This window comes from Haemaphysalis longicornis, unplaced genomic scaffold (genome assembly GCF_048455015.1).
Source record: "Haemaphysalis longicornis isolate Haplotype H1 unplaced genomic scaffold, Haemaphysalis longicornis Haplotype H1 scaffold_16, whole genome shotgun sequence".
NCBI lineage: Eukaryota > Metazoa > Arthropoda > Arachnida > Ixodida > Ixodidae > Haemaphysalis > Haemaphysalis longicornis.
The window spans coordinates 5,328,760-5,348,890 of NW_027526266.1; positions in this window are offsets into that span (position 1 = coordinate 5,328,760).

Here is a 20,131-nt window from a genome sequence, read left to right on the forward strand (position 1 = left end):
AATGGCCCTTCAGCGACTGGTGACAGCAATTGGGCTCTAGGAAAGATGATAGCCAAGTGAAGTCACAAGCAACAGTAATGATCACTTGTAGACAGAGAGAGAGAGAGAGAGAGAGAGAGAGAGAGAGAGAGAGAGAGAGAGAGAGAGAGAGAGAGAGAGAGAGAGAGAGAGAGAGAGAGAGAGAGAGAGAGAGAGAGAGAGAGAGAGAATGAAGTTTAATTCAATCGAGGCAAAGTTTCAGAGAGGCGACCTCATTCGAGGGGGCTGAATCGACAGCCGTTTCCATCAAGAGCAACTGATCTTCCAGGCCGGAGCTGGCCATGGCTGTCTCCCAATTCTCTATGAAAACGTGGAGGTTGGATGGATCTACGGCACACTTGTTGCAGCCGCCTACTATGTGTATGATGTTCCCAGGCTCTCCACAGAAGCAGCAACAAAATGGAGAGAGTTGTGTCCCGTCAAAGAGGTGAAGTCTGGTGTTGTGTGGGAAGGTGTATGCCCACAGGGTGCGGAGTAATCTTTGCTGGTTAATCGGTAGCAATTTGTGCTGGGAGGAATACGTTCTATGGAAGAGGCCATAGTGCTGAGTAACTTCCTGGTCTATGACTGCAGGATGCATGCACTCGGGCCGGGCTTCATCAGCGCTGGCTAAGCGAGTCAAATCTCGACCCACGAGGTTGGTGATCTTGTTTGCCGGGGATGCCAGTATGAGCTGGTGCTCATACAGTCGTGACTGATCACGTTGGTGGTCTCTAATTTATCATCGGAAGTGTTGTAACATGCAATCGACCGTTGGCAAAGTTGGGCCATGCCTGCTAAGAGTCTGTTATGAGAGTTTTGGCGCCGCTTTGGCTAAGCGCACGTGCTATCGCCGCTTCCTCAGCTTAGACGGGGCTATGTTCGGGGGTTGAGATGCTACACGTGTGGGAGGCTGCAGAACGGTAACACAAAGAGAAGGTATTAAAGAATGCTATCGGGCGTCTTTGCATCAAACCAGTAGATCGTCCCTCCTTTTTTTTCTTGCAGTTTAGTTTCTTTCCAACTGTCTCCCCTCATATATACACACGTTTCGAAAACCATTTAATGAATATAAAATATGCATTAAGCAATTAGTGAGTAACTTTAGTCCGAGATGTCAATGTTAATATAGCAAAAACCTAATAGCGCAATACGGGCACAAAGAAAGACTTTTATAGCATTCAGGCGTCGTCACATAACTTTGCGGATACTTTGTGCGTGACAAAATTTCCTGATTTGTCGAGAAGGAGAACGCTGCAAAATTTCTAAATGCCAAGGACCCCAAAGATATCATGTTTGGTCCGACCGTCGAATCCGCCTTAACTGACCCGCTAATTCCTTTATTCCAAATTAATCAACACACCAGTCCCACTAATTCACATTAGCTCATTCACTCACCTAATTCACCCCAGTCTACCCGCTAACCCACACTAATAGACTTCAATCCATCCGCCTCGTAAGTTTAAGGTTGAGCAGATTCAAGATAACATGAAAATGCTATCAAATATACTTTAAAAGTGGAAATTAGGATTCCCCATTTTTTTATATCTCATGTTCTCTTAGAGCAGTAACCAAAGGACACAACGGCTCTGTATACAAGAAAAAGTAACGTTAATTTTGAGAACTGCGAGTGTTGGTGTCTCAGTGCTGTTTGTGTATAACTGCCCATTCAAACTAGAATAAGTGGAAGATATGGATTTATTGTTGACGGTGTCCCTGAAGGCCTTCACAAGCGGACAGGTATGCCTGCAAATTAACAACACATTGAAAACTTTACACGATTTTAAACACCATGCAGATAGAAACCATGAAGAATATTCCATGATATGTTGCCTCGCAATATGCGTTATAACTTAAGTTATGCTAAATGTAAAAGATAATTGGGAGAGATGGGCAGTACCTAACGCAAAGTTATTGTATATACGAACAACTTTACATTAAATTGAGGGCAATACCGTAATTACCCGATTCTAACGCGCACCCGATTTTCCTGGCAAAAAAAAAACTGAAAAACTTGCACCTCCGATTGTAATGAGCACGGAACTTTGTGAGCAAGAAAAACGAATGCGAGAGAAACGGGCGATTTATTTTCCGAAGTAATCTCACTCATCTCACTCATCTCACTCATCTCACTCATCTCACTCATCGCCGCTCTCCGCTGACCACAACATCTTGTCCTCGGTGCCGTCAAGCGCGTTCGTGACTTCTGAACGAACGTTCAACCATGGTCGATGGGATCGTGGCCCACGCCTCGCACGCCCATCCCGCGAGCTTCTCCAGAGGCGCACGCTTCAGCCGACCGCTCGTTTTAAACGCGCGAGAGCCGCTTCTGCCATTGCTGTTATCAAGCGCGCAAGTGGAACGATTTGACGATTTGTGTGAACGCCGATAGAAAAGCTTAGGCGCCTATGCTTCCTGCGTCCGAAAAATCGTTGCTAAAAGTAGCTTTGGCGCCATCTTGATATTGCGATGGTGATGGGTGGGAAAAAATTTCCGCTGTTTCGGTAGTTTCGGTTTCGTATCCGATTCTAACGCGCATGCGATTTTTCGACCTATTTTTCCGGAAAAAAAAAGTGCGCGTTAGAATCGGGTAATTACGGTAATTAGAAGAGAACATGATGGGCCTTGGGAACTGCAGACTACGCAAAATATTTCATGGTTCTGTCTGGCGAGTGGCAAAATATCTTCAGACGCAAGGTAGGGTACCGAAATGGAAAACTAGAAATCGCATTTTTGAGACCCCGGAACCGGTTCGGAACGGTTCCTTCGATTCGTTCCGGTTCGGGTTCAGTTCCAAAATGGCGGAAAAAATACGGTTCCGGTTCAGTTCCGGTTCCGGGCAAAAATTCGGGTTCGGTTCCGGTTTTCGGTTCGGTTCCGGTTCCGGTTCGACACCCTGGTCACGGGTTCTCACAGTGGAAAGAGATGAGGAAGGAAAAAAGAGCATTAAAAGTGAGAGAGGAAGGCAGGAACAAGGAAGGGGTAATATAAACGCATAAATAGGTGAGAAACCTAGATAGACAGACATAAGGAAGGGAGAAATAAAGAACACTAGAAATTTAGATAGAAAGGCAGGAATAAGAAGGGACAAAAATACATAACTAGAAATCACTGGAGAAGGAGTGAACGACAGGCATTCATATTTGTCTGCCTAGCGAAGGAGCGGCGGGTCAGCATCGGCTCCTAGAGAGAAGCAATGCGCATACGTGCGAGCGCTTTGAAGCAGACGCGTGTGGAGGGATCGTGTTTTTGTCGGCCTCAAAGAAGACCCCCATCCCTTTTCCTCCGCGTTTCCCTTCTAGGTCCCGCCCGGCGCCAATGACGTAAAGTGTCTACGAGCCGGAGAAATATGGGAAGCAGATACATGGGAGTCCCCAATGCCGCCGAACAAGGATCGGTCAAAAAAAGCCGCCCCAGTCACACAAGCGACGGGGGGCTAATCTTTGGGAAAGTCTAAGTAGGATTGATTAGTTATGAGAGGGTAGTTAACAATCGCCTTGCATGGCTGAACAGCGTGCCTAATTACTATTTTCGCTTTGCGGCGGTAGCGGGGTCGGGGCAATTGAGAATGACGTTTCTGAAACGTATTTTCTGTGGTTTCAAAAAATAACATTGCCTAAATTCATTACCTTCACAGCAAAAAAAAAACACATAGCATAGAAAAGCATTTTATTCTTGAAGAAAAGGTAGGATGCTTCAAAGGAAGACCTTACACCGTTTTTGTGTTTTACGCGTGTAATCAAAAAATTGGCCATCATGCATGATTTACAAAAATTTGCTGGAATTGTTCACCCCTTGGCCCCCCTCTGGGGTGCATATGCGTAGCTAAATCTTCTCCAGTGGCCTTCGGACGTTTTCGCTTCACCGAAATGCAGCCACAGTGGCTGTCAGTGCGTTGCTTTGGCTCAGCAGTACAAAGGCAATGTTAATATTTACGGTGGTGGGAACTAAGTGGGGCTTTAGAAACCTAAGAGCTTGCCTCATATGTATTAAGTTTGGCCTGTGTTCTTTTCGGGGTGTGATTAGGAACTCGTACCGAGCTGATCCAACACGCGGAATTATACAGATGAAGCACACCGCGATTGGCGTTAAATGCGGTAAATCCCGCGAAGAACAACATAGTCGGTATAAGATAAGCCGGAGGTTGAAAATAAAGGTTTTACTTGTAGTTATTATTGTGTTACCTGCATTCCGTTCCCATGTAAATTGACATTGATGCTAAAGTAGTATTCAACGAATGTATAGGCCTTTTTTTATTCTATTGAGTAATTTTGTGTATTATCAGTGTGAAGAACATTTAATTGATGTCAGACGGAATTTGAAGGAGATGCATCAAAATGTTATTACACGTATCCGGGTGATCAGAAATAATATTGCTGGAAAATAAACAGGCGAAACTCTCTCCTTAGGCTAACGATGACAGTAGTTGAACGCAAAGCATTCTCGTGAGAGTTTTCTCGGCTGCGACCTAATGCGGACTCGCACTCATACTAGCAGACTCGCAGACGGCTTCTAGTTTGACTTGCTTTGCCCTGGCCTTAACTCTTCGCAATTAGATTTGACAAGAATTAAGTTTCGCATCAACTATAGTCGTTTTTGGATTTTTGTCATTGTTAGATTTTTGTGTAATGTCGTACTTCCATCACATCACCTGCAAATACAAACTGCTTCTAACGTGTCGGTAAAGTGAAATCGTGCAGGTGTTGGTTTTCTAACGCGAACGACGTACGTTCACCTGTGACCACGAAAAGCCTTTTTTTATTTCCCTTCAAAAGGATTATCATTAGAGTTGGAAAACGTTGCCTGTTCTGCTTCACCCAGTGCGTCATAGAAACCTTTGTGTTGGTATCAAGACGCGGAAAATATAACCTTCTTGATTGCTAGTGGGATTTGATCGTACTTTGCGGCTAAAATGATTTGAATCTCGTTACGAAGTGTCCGTTTATAGCCAGTTATTTTGCAAATATTTTATTTCGCCGAGCGGATTTATCTCATTCTAATTCTTCGGTATGAAGTTCTGCCTGTACATTAGTATGAAGTTCTGCCTGTACATTAGCCAGGTTAGTCGCTTTTTCTCCAGGGTATATTTGTCTTTCTGTAGCTGGTATATGAAGATTAACATAGGTATGCAGCCAAGGTTGCTGTATAGGTTTAGACGATAAATTAGTGCTTGTAATTGCTCTAACAGGAATATACTGAAGCTGCATCGATCACATCCGCTCTTTTGCTCTAATATTCCTTTGTTTATGTGTGTGAAAAGGCAGACGTCCGCGCTTTATTGATTTGAGCCACCTGAAGATCTTCTTACCTTAAACAAGAAATGTTTTCTTTTTGCTCAAAAATGCATTACTGCGTGGTGCGAATTCCACAGGGTAGAATCGCTAAATGCTTGCAAAAAACTGCATGTAACAATAACGTCGCTGTACACAGACTAAGCTCGCAAAAATTGGCGATTCAGGCCTGATACAGGCAGGAAAATCCATTTTGTATAACAAAACATATATGAACAGGATATACTTTATTTGAAACACAAACGTTCAGTACATTCTACGAAAAGATGCTCTAATTCACTCACCCTTTTTCCGCAATTCTCTTCACTATTTTCATTTGAAGCAGCTGCCGCACAGCATCTTCTGTCAAAAAACGCAATAAATTCCGTTTTTTGAGGTATTGCTACCGTAAAAACATCATTCAGCTTGACAATGTAATAGTGGCAACATTAGCAAATATTGGCAAAATTTTAAATTCATATATGTGTTTCTAAAATTGTTACCTTACGATATTCAGGTGCATGGCCGGGACATTTCACATGCCTTGACCGGGGCAAATAAGGACAACTTTTGCATCAAAGCAGTCATTATTTAACTGAATTCGAAAGCGCGTTTGTGTATGGCAGATAAATTGTTGGCTAGAAAGAGTGCGCTCAGAAGGTATACGGCATTAGCGGAGTTGCAGGTAAAAGGTAAAGTTACAATAATATTAACGTAATAGTCCGAAGACACGCTGGTTGCAAGCTGTGTAGGGCTCATGTGTCGGCATAATTTAAATCTAATTTTATTACAGAACATCCAGCAATTATTTCCGGTCGGCTGATATGAGAGTTAGTTTAGAAAGCTGCCTAAATTCTTGGTACGCTGGTAGACAACGCGTGGTGGTTGGGGAAGTACGCTTTTAAGGCGTTCACTTTTAATGAGATATTGTGATGTTATCTTAGTATGGTTGACACACATAGAGCTAAGGCTGAGTGCGTTGAAATAGGTTTTTGCGGATTAACGTTTACGGCTTTTTACTTGAAAATTTCGTTACGAGATAATTGTTGGCTCACACAATAATGTCGTCGGTAACTTGTTACGGGTATTTTTTTTTATTTTGGAGGCCGGTCTTACGTTCTCGACAGTTTGAGTCCAAGTCGGATTGGTTTGTACTAATTCTTCCAAAACGGTGGACTCAACTGTTAGATATTGCTGTCTTGCAGTGTTTGTTAGGAATACTATGGAATTGCAAATATATTCAGTGTCCTGTGGCAACAGCGGGCAAGAAAGGGGCCAAACGAATATATGTCCTTTCACGAATATGGCGCACATGTGTCCGTACTCATCCGTTCTAAGGGACAGAGTGAGGTAACGAAAATATAAGATAGTACTATGTTTGCATTCTGGCGGTGGGAGGAAAGGGTAGCGAGCACCAAAGCAGTAAGACAGAAAGTTTTGACAGAAAATTAGAGTATATTATTATAAAAAGAGCAGCAAAAAGCTGGGAAAAAAGAGAAAGGGCCACACAAATCGTTGAAAAAAAGATAAAAGAAGGCCGGTGGACGAGCATGACTTGCACCTGGAGATGGACATATGGTCGTCGCATGGTGACCTCAGGGAACGCCGATGTAGCCAGCATTGAATATTAGAAAACAGGAATACAACAAGGAAGGGGAGAAGAAAGCAATCCCATAAGCTCGCGTGCACAATTACATTACATGGTGAGAGTATGAAAGGTAACAGTGGTACTGCAGCCTTCTACCCAGGTTTCAAGGTTTCGAGGTTTCAAGGTTTATTCAATAAATGTTTGGTTTACAAATTGCGTTATTGATGTTAGTACAGAAAGAGGTCCCGAAGTAAAAACTGTCAGGGGGACCTCCTGGCTCAAAATTCACACAAGGCAAGGTACTATAATGGCAGAACGGAATGCACACGAAGTAATAAAAACCATTAGCATGTCAGGATTAGGCGAAGAAAATCAACTCTTTTAAATAACATTTCATATTTTCTTTAGAGTTTGAGGCACAAAGAATAGGAAATATACAATACTACACGAATAAGCCCAGAACATAATGTCCAGACTTGCTGATCAGATTTGGTTTAGGAAAGCCACTGTGCTAAAGAACGCGGAGCTATCACGCAACTATAACCGTCTACGGGTTGTGGCCAACTGATGGGAGAATATTATCTAGGGAAAGAAATGAACAGGCATAACGCTACCCTAAGAAGTAGAGAATTGCACCATATGAATAAGAACGAGAGAGGTGGAGGTGAAGGCGTGAGCCGAAATTTTAATCGGAGGAAAGACACGTCAGTTCCCCATAACTTTTATTGATTGCAAACGGCGCTGGCTTAAACTTGGAGATAAAGTAGCACTCACGATCCCCGCGATCGTGATGCGTTTTGAAACTAGATTCGAGAATTGTGGCCTTCAGCTGTTCAAAAGAATGGCCAGACATGTGGACATGCCTGGATAGACGTTTAGAAGGGCAGGATTTTGCACGAGAGTGGTGAATTTTAAACCTCAAACGGGGGGTGCTTCAGTCTGTCCGATATGTTGTTTCTGAGAGGGTGCATTCTAACAGGTATACGATGTTGCCGCAGTCACAGTTAAAGGTCGTTTTCACATTAACATGATAGTATGAAGCCGTGCTCGCGGCGTGCTATGTGGAGGTCATTTGTTGGCTTACCTTACACCGTAGGCAGCAACAGGGTATTCCACCTAGCTGTATGTGTCGGCCTATGTTAGATTTATGAGAACATCACCCAAATGTTTGGTCCGACAACGCGTGGAGGCTCAGAAAAAAAAGACACCTATATATATATAGATATATATATAAATAAATATATATATATATAAGCAGTAAAAGAAACCTCTCGAGGAGCCAGAAAAAATAGTTAAGGAAATGGTAGACGCAGGAATAAAGACAAAAACAGGAGTTTACTGACATTTCGACAGGAGGTCATGTCTTCATCTTCATCTACTAAAGATAAATACTGGTCCTCCAGTCGAAACGTTCGTAAACTTCTGTTTTTGTTTTTAATCGCGCATCTACCATTTTCTCAACTATATTAATAGAATATATATAAGGTTAGTAGAGACAGAGACAAACGAGAAAGACGTAGAAAGTAGAAATAAGTTTACTGACGTTTCAGGGAGCGGACTCCCTTTCTTCAGAGTACAGAGAGTACAAAGTACTCTGAAGAAAGGAAGTCCTCGCCCTGAAACGTCAGTAAACCTATTTATATTTTTTACGTCTTTCTCGTTTGTCTCTGTCTCTACTAATGTTATTTTTTTCACGCTCTGTCTGAGTTTTTACCTTTTCAGGCTATCAGGCTATATATATATATATATATATATATATATATATATATATATATATATATATATATATATATATATATATATATATATATATATATATATAAGACAGAAATTGAGGGTTGGCAGTCAAGAAAACCTCGGAAAGGAAAGGGGTGGTTGTGGTGGGTCATAGAAAGATATGAAGAATTTTTTGAGTCGAAAAGAAAGTGGTGAAAAAATGCCCACGGGGTGGGATCCGAACCCACGACCTCCAGAATACCGCTTCGGATCCAACCCGGCGGGCATTTTTTCACCACTTTCTTTTCGACACAAAAAATTCTTCATATCTTTCTATGACCCACCACAACCACCCCTTTGCTTTCCAAGGTTTTCTTGACTGCCAACCCTCAATTTCTGTGTTATTTTCACGGAGCCCCTCATTTCCCATTTTCTGATTCGCATATATATATATATATATATATATATATATATATATATATATATATATATATATATATATATATATATATATATTTATATATAAATATATATATTTATTTATATATATATACAAAGTAAGAAACCTCGGTAACAGCAACAGCGGAGGGTTTATTTCGACGTTTCGACTTCGAGACAAGTCAAGCCAAGTAGAAGACTTCTCTCGAAGTCGAAACGACGAAATAACCCCTGTGCTGTTGCTGTTACCGAGGTTTCTTACTTTGTGTTCACCACGCCTTCGGCCCCATCGCCAGCATGCCAGTTATATATATATATATATATATATATATATATATATATATATATATATATATATATATATATATATAGTATAAGTAAAGATTCAGATACACAGCAAGAACAACAACAACGAACGTTGACTTATGTAGCGGCGACAGGGCCTGCCTTCATCAGTGTAGTTACATGATTTTGCTGTCACAAACTTTTGGAACACATTTCTTATATAGATTTGCAGAACACTGTTACAAGGATCGCTACACGTTTCGAAAGGGAGAGTATGCATGCAGCCGGGCTAAGCCTATGTTACCGCGAATTTCTAGTCTTCGGCACTTGCAGCCCATGCCAGGCAGGTTGACCCACCATGGAGTAACTTTGACCGCTGCCTTGTAAATACGACCTCTTCCTGTCTATCTCCCTCTCTTCTTTCTCAAGTTTTTTTGTTGTAACACAGGTTTAGCCCGACTGCATGCCTACTCTCCGTTTTCGAAACATCTACCGATCCTTCTCACAGTGTTCTGCAAATCTATATGAAAAATGTGTTCCAAATGTTTGTGACAGCAAAACCATGTAACTACTCTGATGAAGGCAAGTCCCGTTGCCGCTACGTAAGTAAACGTTCTTTGTTATTGTTCTTGCTGCGTATCCTACTCTATACTTATACTAGTTTAGGCACTTTGTGAAATATATGTTTCTCTAGACATATATATATATATATATATATATATATATATATATATATATATATATGTCACATTGAAAAACATGACAATCTTTCTTCTAACGTTTCGATCTGGGGCCGGTCTTTTGCGAAATTGACAAAAGACAGGCCCCCGGTCGAAACGTCAGAATCAATATTGTTATGTTTTGAAATCTGACTTTTCTATCGTATAGTTAACCTCTTAGCCAACCTTTTCTCTTTTGTTTATATATATACACAAAAAATATATATACATATATCTGTATATATATATATAAATATATATATATATATATATATATATATATATATATATATATATATATAAAAAAGTAGAGTCCGACGCAAGTCTCAAAAAACAAAAACAAACATGTTTACTAACGTTTCGACTGGTGGTCCAGTCTTCATCGGAGTAACATTTACAGTACACTGCAGAACGCTTTTATAGGTGCGTGTGGAGAGAGGAGGAAGTTGCGCTACAGTGCGCCCTCTTTGAAAGAAATCATACGTCATCATTCAGCAAAACAAGAAAAAACGCAAGACATACACATGAGAGGGAATGCACTGCCCTCCTTCTTTTTTGGGAGAAAAGGTGCGCTACAATGCGCCCTGTTTAGAAGTAGTTATTGGCAAGTGGTACAACAAAGAGAAAAGAAAAATGCAAAGGGGAGTCTAGGAAGGAGGTAAATTGGCGCCTCTCCTCATAGGAATTAACAGAATAAGCGGGGGCGGGGAAGAGAAAGGAGTAAAGGCGGCAGAACGAGATAAGGAAGTGGGGAACGCGCGTCAGCACGTCATCGCTTTTCGTCTTAGGAATGTGTCAACAGAAGAAGCGGGGTGAAAGCGGCAGAACGAGATAAGGAACTGGGGAGCACGCGTCAGCGCGCCTTCGCTTTTCGTCTTAGGAATGTGTCACGTGAAGCCGGCGCTATGTGGCTAAGCCGGCGCTAAGAGGCTAATTGAGTGAACCTGGAGGGATAAAGCCGGCGCTGGTATGCCTAAAAAGAGGATTGGTCACGCAAGAAGCGAACGGAAGAAAGGCGAGTCAATATTGTGGCAAACATGTCAACGCGCCCACGCCTTCGTTCAGCCCAGAGGATGCGGTTTTGAACTTAAATATGAGATATGATTCGCGAACTTCGCGTGCGTGGTTGCTGTTGAAATTGGATTCAATTATTGTTACCTTCAAATTAATAAATGAATGACCCGGGATTCCGACGTGACGGGACAAAGGAAGGTTAGGAAGAGACTTGGCGTGTGCCCTACGATTGTTGAACCTTAATCTAAAAGCGTTCGCCGTCTGGCCAATATATTGCAGGTGGCAGGTATTGCACTCGAGCAGGTAAACTACGTTGGCGCTGTCACAGTTAAAATTTCCCTTCAGTTTACAGAGAAGTGCGAGGCGGTGCTAGAGGCGGTTTTTGTTTTCGTCATGTGGGGGCATACCTGACAACGAGGCTTGTTGCAGGGCCCACAACCGGTCACTGGTGAATGGCTGAGCCTCGAAGATGTCAGAATGTCGCGCAGGTTTTTGTTTCGCCTATAGACAACACGTGGTGGTTCGGAAAATATAGATGCTAGTCGAGGACTGCTAGTCGAGGACGAAAAGCGATGACGTGCTGACGCGCGTTCCCCACTTCCTTATCTCGTTCTGCCGCCTTTACTCCTTTCTCTTCCCCGCCCCCGCTTCTTCTGTTAATTCCTATGAGGAGAGGCGCCAATTTACCTGCTTCCTAGACGCCCCTTTGCATTTTTCTTTTCTCTTTGTTGTACCACTTGCCAATAACTACTTCTAAACAGGGCGCATTGTAGCGCACCTTTTCTCCCAAAAAAGAAGGAGGGCAGTGCATTCCCTCTCATGTGTATGTGTTGCGTTTTTTCTTGTTTTGCTGAATGATGACGTATGATTTCTTTCAAAGAGGGCGCATGGTAGCGCAACTTCCTCCTCTCTCCACACGCACCTATAAAAGCGTTCTGCAGTGTACTGTAAATGTTACTCCGATGAAGACTGGACCACCAGTCGAAACGTTAGTAAACATGTTTGTTTTTGTTTTTTGAGACTTGCGTCGGACTCTACTTTTTGATATTTTTTCTGGACCATTGGAAACTTCGTTTGCTCGACCGTATACTCACCATGGCACCAACACCGACGACGTCCAAAAGCATTGTGTGGAGATACCCCAAGACCACGACTTCAACAGTAATCATCGGCGACTCGCAAACGAAGCACCTCTTCCAGCATTTTGATCCCAACCGCATAGGAACCCCTGCCTTTGTGACACAGTGTGGTGCATGCGTCAGCGATGTGCACGACCTTCTAGACTCCATTCCAGACAGTGCCAAGACTGTTATTATAAATGTGGGCACCAATGACCTTCCTTCAAAAAAGGCGACGGCCGTGTTCGAAGAATACCGCTCCCTGCTTGACGCGATCACCAGGAAGCGGCCCCAAGTGTCGCGCGTGTACGCCAGCCTAATTCTCCCTAGGAGCACTGATCGCCGTCGTGGCGGCCGAAACCGTTCCCTGGTGACCCGCTGCAATCAGGAAGCTTGCCGCTTCAATCAACTGCTCCGTAACTTCTGCCGCCGTTCCCGGACTACATTCTACCTGGACCATGGCTTGGAGTGGCTCCCGGCGGCACGGGTACTAGCTGCCGACGGACTTCACGTCAGTTTTGAGGGAGTCGCCATCATGGCCAGTCATATCCGGCGCCTGTGTTTTCGAAGACCCAGCGATGATACTACGTGGTGCAGCTTCGCTTCAGCTGATCCACGGAGCCAGACAACCCTGGACTCCCCCCGACATAATAGGACGCCATCGGTTCCACAGAGACACAGGCCATCGGCTCCAGCCGTGGGACGTCTACCCCAGCCGTCGGCTCCGCACAGACCCCAGCCAAGCCCCCGCCGCTACAACCTTCGGCGCAGCGATGCTGAGCCCTCAACAAGCAACCGCCAAAATTGACTTCCCACCTTAGACACTGGTAAATCTGCTCCTTTAACCGTGTCTAGGAACTTCCAAAATGCTAGAAAATTGGCAGAAAAACGCATTCACTTTGAATTGCACGTCACCTCACTCACCCACTATTTGAATGAATCTGCTGTTCCGAAAGGTCTCATGTTGAAATTAGAACCCGCTACGTCTGAATTGTCCCCTCATAACCAAGCTAGATGGAAAAATGTCCTAACTTCTGCATCTCTAGAATTAACCAGTATTGTTTTAGATCACTACAAATCGGAAGTTAAATCTGTGCATGAGCAAGAATCGACTTTGGTGCCTCTTCTCACCAAACATGAATCTGATTCTCTAGCTGTCTTTGAACTCAAGAAAACGTCTTCAATAGCCACGATGAAGTCTAAAAAAATGTCTCGCGACATGGTCCCTCCTCCGAAGCAATTTGATTTACCCCCTCCTATGCCATCATCCTCTAAAATGACCGAGAAGAGTGACTTCCCCGCCAGTAATTTAGTGAACTTGTCCAGTGTTGTGCTGACAGAGATCGAAGTTCGCACACTATCCAAAGGCCTAAGTTTTTGTCCAGCAACGGGAGGTTTCACGAATTCCAGCTTCTTAAAGATTTAGACAATTTCGCTCGCAACATGAGATTGCGTGAATTCTTTCATGGGCGCCCTAACACGGACAATGCCGGCTTTTTACCCAGCTCCAAGCACTGAACGCCACCGACTCAGCGCGATAAATGTCTAGATCTATATATTAGAGCAGTACAACATGACGTGCTTGAAGCCTATAAAAAGCAGACGCCTTTTAGACCCAACCTTTCAATTAAAGAGAAAGAATCACTTGAGAAGTTGGCATGTCGCCACGAAATTGTAATCAAGCCCGCTGATAAAGGTGGAGCAATAGTGATAATGAATCGAGATGATTACATCAAAGAAGCACACCGACAATTATCCGACACATCCTTTTACAAAATTCTTCAATCTGATCCAACTTTTGAATATAAAGAAATTGTCAAGGAAAACCTCGAAGCACTACTGGAGGCCAAAGAAATAGACAAAACGACGGTGCGTTCTCTGATACCACTCAGCCCAATAGCAGGCAGGTTCTACCTTTTCCCCAAAATTCACAAGGCACATGTCCCTGGTCGCCCAATCGTATCTGGCATAGGCACGGTTACCGAAAATATTTCCCTCTATGTCGACAACCTAATCAACAAAATTCCCCCTAACTTTCCTTCATACATACGAGATACCAACCACTTTCTCTCTGAAATATTAGACCTTGAGATTCCCAATGGCTGTCTGCTTGTCACCATGGACGTCACGTCACTATATACCAATATTCCCCACTCTGATGGAATACAAGCGGTGATCCACGCTTACAGTGAATCACGGGAGCCTAAGCCCGTCGAGAATTCCACATTGGCCTTATTACTGAGATTGATTCTTGAGCTAAACAATTTCGAGTTCAATGCCAAACACTATGTTCAAGTCAGTGGTACATCCATGGGCACAAGGATAGGGCCAAATTATGCAAATATTTTCATGGCAGTCCTCGACGAGGAGTTTCTTGCAAGCGTCGACTTGAAGCCATTTTTTTACAAGCGCTTCATAGATGATGTCTTTCTGATTTGGCCACACGAAGAATCCAATCTCCTAAGATTTATAGCCGAGTTTAACGCGGTCCACCCTAACATTTCTTTCTCATACCAGTTTTCGCTACCAGCATCAACTTCCTCGACGTGAAGGTATCTGTCTCGCAGAACAAATTAGAGACCACCCTTTACCGAAAACCGACGGACTCCCATCAATATTTGCATTTTCAAAGTAGTCACATTAAGCACTGGAAAACGGGCATACCCTACAGTCAAGCGCACCGCTTCCGCCGGATATGCTCCAAGGAAACAGATTTTCTTTCCAACTGTGAGGGACTAAAAAACGATCTGCTCAAACAAAAGTACCCGCTCCAATTAATTGACGATTCCATTTGCCGAGCAGGAGCGCTGAGCCGCAATGAACTCCTTAACTCCAGGAAGCCAGCCGACCGACGCCCTTCAAGTAACCTAGTTCTCACTCACTCCGCATCTGTGCCGAATGTTTCTGGCATACTTCGAAAGCATCACAACATATTAAATCAAAGTCCTCGATTAGCATCTATATATTCCGAACCACCACGTGTTGTCTATAGGCGAAACAAAAACCTGCGCGACATTCTGACATCTTCGAGGCTCAGCCATTCACCAGTGACCGGTTGTGGGCCCTGCAACAAACCTCGTTGTCAGGTATGCCCCCACATGACGAAAACAAAAACCGCCTCTAGCACCGCCTCGCACTTATCTGTAAAACTGAAGGGAAATTTTAACTGTGACAGCGCCAACGTAGTTTACCTGCTCGAGTGCAATACCTGCCACCTGCAATATATTGGCCACACGGCGAACGCTTTTAGATTAAGGTTCAACAATCATAGGGCACACGCCAAGTCTCTTCCTAACCTTCCTTTGTCCCGTCACGTCGGAATCCCGGGTCATTCATTTATTAATTTGAAGGTAACAATAATTGAATCCAATTTCAACAGCAACCACGCACGCGAAGTTCGCGAATCATATCTCATATTTAAGTTCAAAACCGCATCCTCTGGGCTGAACGAAGGCGTGGGCGCGTTGACATGTTTGCCACAATATTGACTCGCCTTTCTTCCGTTCGCTTCTTGCGTGACCAATCCTCTTTTTAGGCATACCAGCGCCGGCTTTATCCCTCCAGGTTCACTCAATTAGCCTCTTAGCGCCGGCTTAGCCACATAGCGCCGGCTTCACGTGACACATTCCTAAGACGAAAAGCGAAGGCGCGCTGACGCGTGCTCCCCAGTTCCTTATCTCGTTCTGCCGCTTTCACCCCGCTTCTTCTGTTGACACATTCCTAAGACGAAAAGCGATGACGTGCTGACGCGCGTTCCCCACTTCCTTATCTCGTTCTGCCGCCTTTACTCCTTTCTCTTCCCCGCCCCCGCTTATTCTGTTAATTCCTATGAGGAGAGGCGCCAATTTACCTCCTTCCTAGACTCCCCTTTGCATTTTTCTTTTCTCTTTGTTGTACCACTTGCCAATAACTACTTCTAAACAGGGCGCATTGTAGCGCACCTTTTCTCCCAAAAAAGAAGGAGGGCAGTGCATTCCCTCTCATGTGTATGTCTTGCGTTTTTTCTTGTTTTGCTGAATGATGACGTATGATTTCTTTCAAAGAGGGCGCACTGTAGCGCAACTTCCTCCTCTCTCCACACGCACCTATAAAAGCGTTCTGCAGTGTACTGTAAATGTTACTCCGATGAAGACTGGACCACCAGTCGAAACGTTAGTAAACATGTTTGTTTTTGTTTTTTGAGACTTGCGTCGGACTCTACTTTTTGATATTTTTTCTGGACCATTGGAAACTTCTTTTGTTCGACTATATATATATATATATATATATATATATATATATATATATATATATATATATATATATATATATACAGAAATAAGGGTTGGCAGTCAAGAAAACCACGGGCGGAAATTTTTTCTCCACTTTCCTCATAAGAGGGTTTCTTAGCATAAGATGGAAGTCTTTTGAGGCACAGGGGAGCCTATACCTCTTTAGTGACGCAAACCCAATGTGAGATCGACATTCTGCGGAAGTTGTCGAGGTAGTGGGTTTCCGGTCTTGTAAGAAGACTACATAACGGTGTCTTTTGACGTGGGTTTCTTGTTTACTAATGTTTCGGAAAGGCTGGCTACAGACATAATTCTGAAGCCCAAACGCGATGGTGCTACACTGGCGATCGGTGCTCCACATGAAGGTGACCACAGAATTATGTTGAGGTTTAGTTTCAACCAAACATTTTGTTACACCTACTGGATCGGTATATCAATAGGTAGAAGGGTGTACGATGAGATGCCTTATATCGGTAACTCTAGCGATCCTGGCTATACAACTTGTGGAAACTGTTGTGTTTAACTCTCAATGTCGGTTTAAAGATTCACTGCCGCAATGCTAACGACACTTTCATTGTGGTACACCAGATGAATGTGTGTGGCTTGCATGATACCCTAAGTACTGCCCACCTTCTCATCCAATTACCTGGGAAAAGAAAAAAAGATGGTGCGTGGCTGGTTTTGGGCGCACTTGTCAGTCGTGGCTGAAGGGTGCCATCGAGATAACGATATATAGAGAGCCTGGCGATAGCGGGTTTTGGTTGCACTATATTCACATTACCCTGCTTAACAGACCGCAGCTCTTGTGCATTATCGACTTTCCCGAAATGGTTCCCTCCCATACAAAAAGCGTGACGCACACAAGAACTCGAAATCGTTGACTCTGTGTCGCGGAACCATAGCTACACTGATTCATTCATTCACAATAAACCATGGCGCTGCAAAAAGGCCCCACTCCCAATGAAGAAAGACCAAAATTCTTTGGTTCATTATTGTTTGTGCGCGTACTGTATGATGATACACAAGCGCTCTCAAGCGTTTGGGTCTGACGACGGTTTTTATTCAACCGCGTTTCACACTCGCAAGCCAGTCCCCAAAGCAAGTGGACCGCGTCCTGGCAAATGAGCAGTGTGGTGTCGTCTAGAAACTTGAATACCAGAACTGCAACGCATCCTACATCAGGGAGACTCGGAGGAGACAAGGAGCACGAATGAAGGGCCGTGAGAGAGACGATTGCAAAGATACAATTGCTACCCGTTCAAAGACTGAGCCAGTCGGCCACCGTCAGAAAAATGGTCATGTTTTCGATTACCTAAACACCAAAACACTAGCCGCGGAACAGCGGCTGGGCCACCAAACGTTTATGGAGTCATGGTCTATTCGCGGTTACCCAACGGTATGTAATGCTAATCGAAGCTGAGTACCGGCTTTTTACTGTGCGCTTTAAAAATAGGTCGCTTGCATTTCTTACGGACGAGTTGTTTACTCACGATGCCACCCACAAAATGGGCGAAATGCCTTTTGTATTGTTTCAGCACTGTTGAGTAAAGCCAGGGTTTTTCAAACTTCGAAATACCGTCTCTTGATTTTTGAAATTATACGTATCCGACATCACCACGGCGTTATCCTTCTTAGCATCCTTGTTCCCCCCCCAAAAAAAAAATACATAAACCAGTATTTCACCGTCTTCCACAGAAATACCATGTTTCTATCAACTACACGCGCTCAACAGAAAGTCGACCCGACAATTTGCCCTTACAAGACCATTGTCAACACGATTTAGAAAAGGCAGTTTCCGCGGAGTTTCAGCCGAAACTATTTATGAACTTGGGACCAGGACAACAGGCAGCAAATTCGCCATGCAAGACTGCTGGTTTGCCAGAACGAATGCTTCGCCCGTTGCAAGTTCATTTCAATTGACCTTTGTGCAGGGTTTATAACATATAAAAAAGCTGGAATCCAGAAAGAAGCAGGGTTACCAAGACACGTTAACAGAAATTATCCCGGTTGCTGCTTGACGCTGACCGTGATCCCTGTGAGGAGGCACGTGTACTTTACCTATCACCGGAGTGCCTGTCTGTAGGCCAAATGAGTCTGTTGCCACCAATAATGAACTTTCCGATATCAGCAAGAAGAATTCCGAAACGTTATATTTTTGTAGAAGTATAGGGCTTCTGTGCTACTCGGGCGGCGCTGTACGGCCAGAGGCCGGACTGGCTTCCCGAAACAGTTGAACATAAATGTAACGAAGTGTAGTAAATTTGGGAATTTTTATTACATACAGGCTTTCGTTACATGGAGACTCGAGATAAGGCTAGTGTGAAGGAAGCAGAAACAAAAATAAAATACTAGCTATTGGTAAAGTTGAATTTTGCCCTTGCATCGGCTGCTTTCGCACGAGCTCCGACAATACATAGCACTCCCAAGAAAAACGGCCACTTACATTTCGTTACAGAAATATAAATTTACTGTACCTTTTTCCGCATGCCTAAAGGGAGCTCTCTCGAAAACTTGATGCTCTTTTCCGAACTCGAATGTCGTGAAAGGGTGCTAGCTAGAACACTCTACCTGGTTGCGATACTTTTATTTCTCGCCGGTGGAGACAGCATGTTAGTTTTACACTTGCTTTGAAAACACAACACTTTTCCTGTTGTGGCAGCAGAAGTCGTCACCGATGAACCGATACTATATATAGTAGTGGAGGGCGCGACTACGCGCCGGCAGACAAGCCTAGCACCTGAAAACTTCATTTGCGTACAGACTCTGCATACAAACGTGGCAAGCCACGGTAGTTTCCGGTGCCACCGAAAAAACGTTAAGCGTTGTTACTCTTGCTACCTGATCCGCTGTCACTCTATACAGTCTAAACCAGACGGGGCTGCTACGTTAACCGCGACATTAAACTAATCACTACGGCGACCATCATCATAATCAAGAATTTTGTGTTTAGGCTATTCTAAATGTCGTCGCATTGCTGGCTCTATAGAGAACTGCTACTATACGCATAATTAGCGGGATTTGGCTGAGAATGTTTCATTATGAGTGGCAAAAACAACGTTACACAGAGGTCGCAAACAAAAGTGCTTCAATGGGGTGGCGATGGGGGCTGGAAAAACTTCGTTAAATTAATAAATTCGTTAGGTAGAGGCTCGTCACACCCATTTTTTTCTTTAGTACAACGCTCCGGCTGTCTCACAAGGTCCCATGTTTACATATAGCAAATGGGCTTGGTACTCCCCGTTTCTTGGGACATGGACTCCAGCCCATCCCCACGCATTCGACCTCTTCCGTAATAAACCTGGCACAAGGGAAAGAACCTTTGCAGCGCTAAATACGTTTACCGCTCCGAGGAAACAACAAGCACGGTGACAACGCTCTGCCACTCGCACGCTCACCGAGGGTGATATGAAGTTTACTTTGAAGTGAGAGCTTCTTTTTCAAATAATGCCCTTTGTAAAAAGGACTGTTGAAAAACGGCAACTAAAAATGAGCAGTGACGCTGTCGGCGACAATATTCGTAGAAATCTGCGAGTCCCGCGTACCGTATCAGGCATGTCTGGTGTGGTACGCCGCGCTCTTGCACACTATTGCAGATACGCCTTTAATTTCATAAAACGCCTCTGGTTTGCACAGTTGTTACGATTACGTGGTGCAGCGCTGGCTTGCCTTTTTGTTGCATCTTGGCTCAGTGACA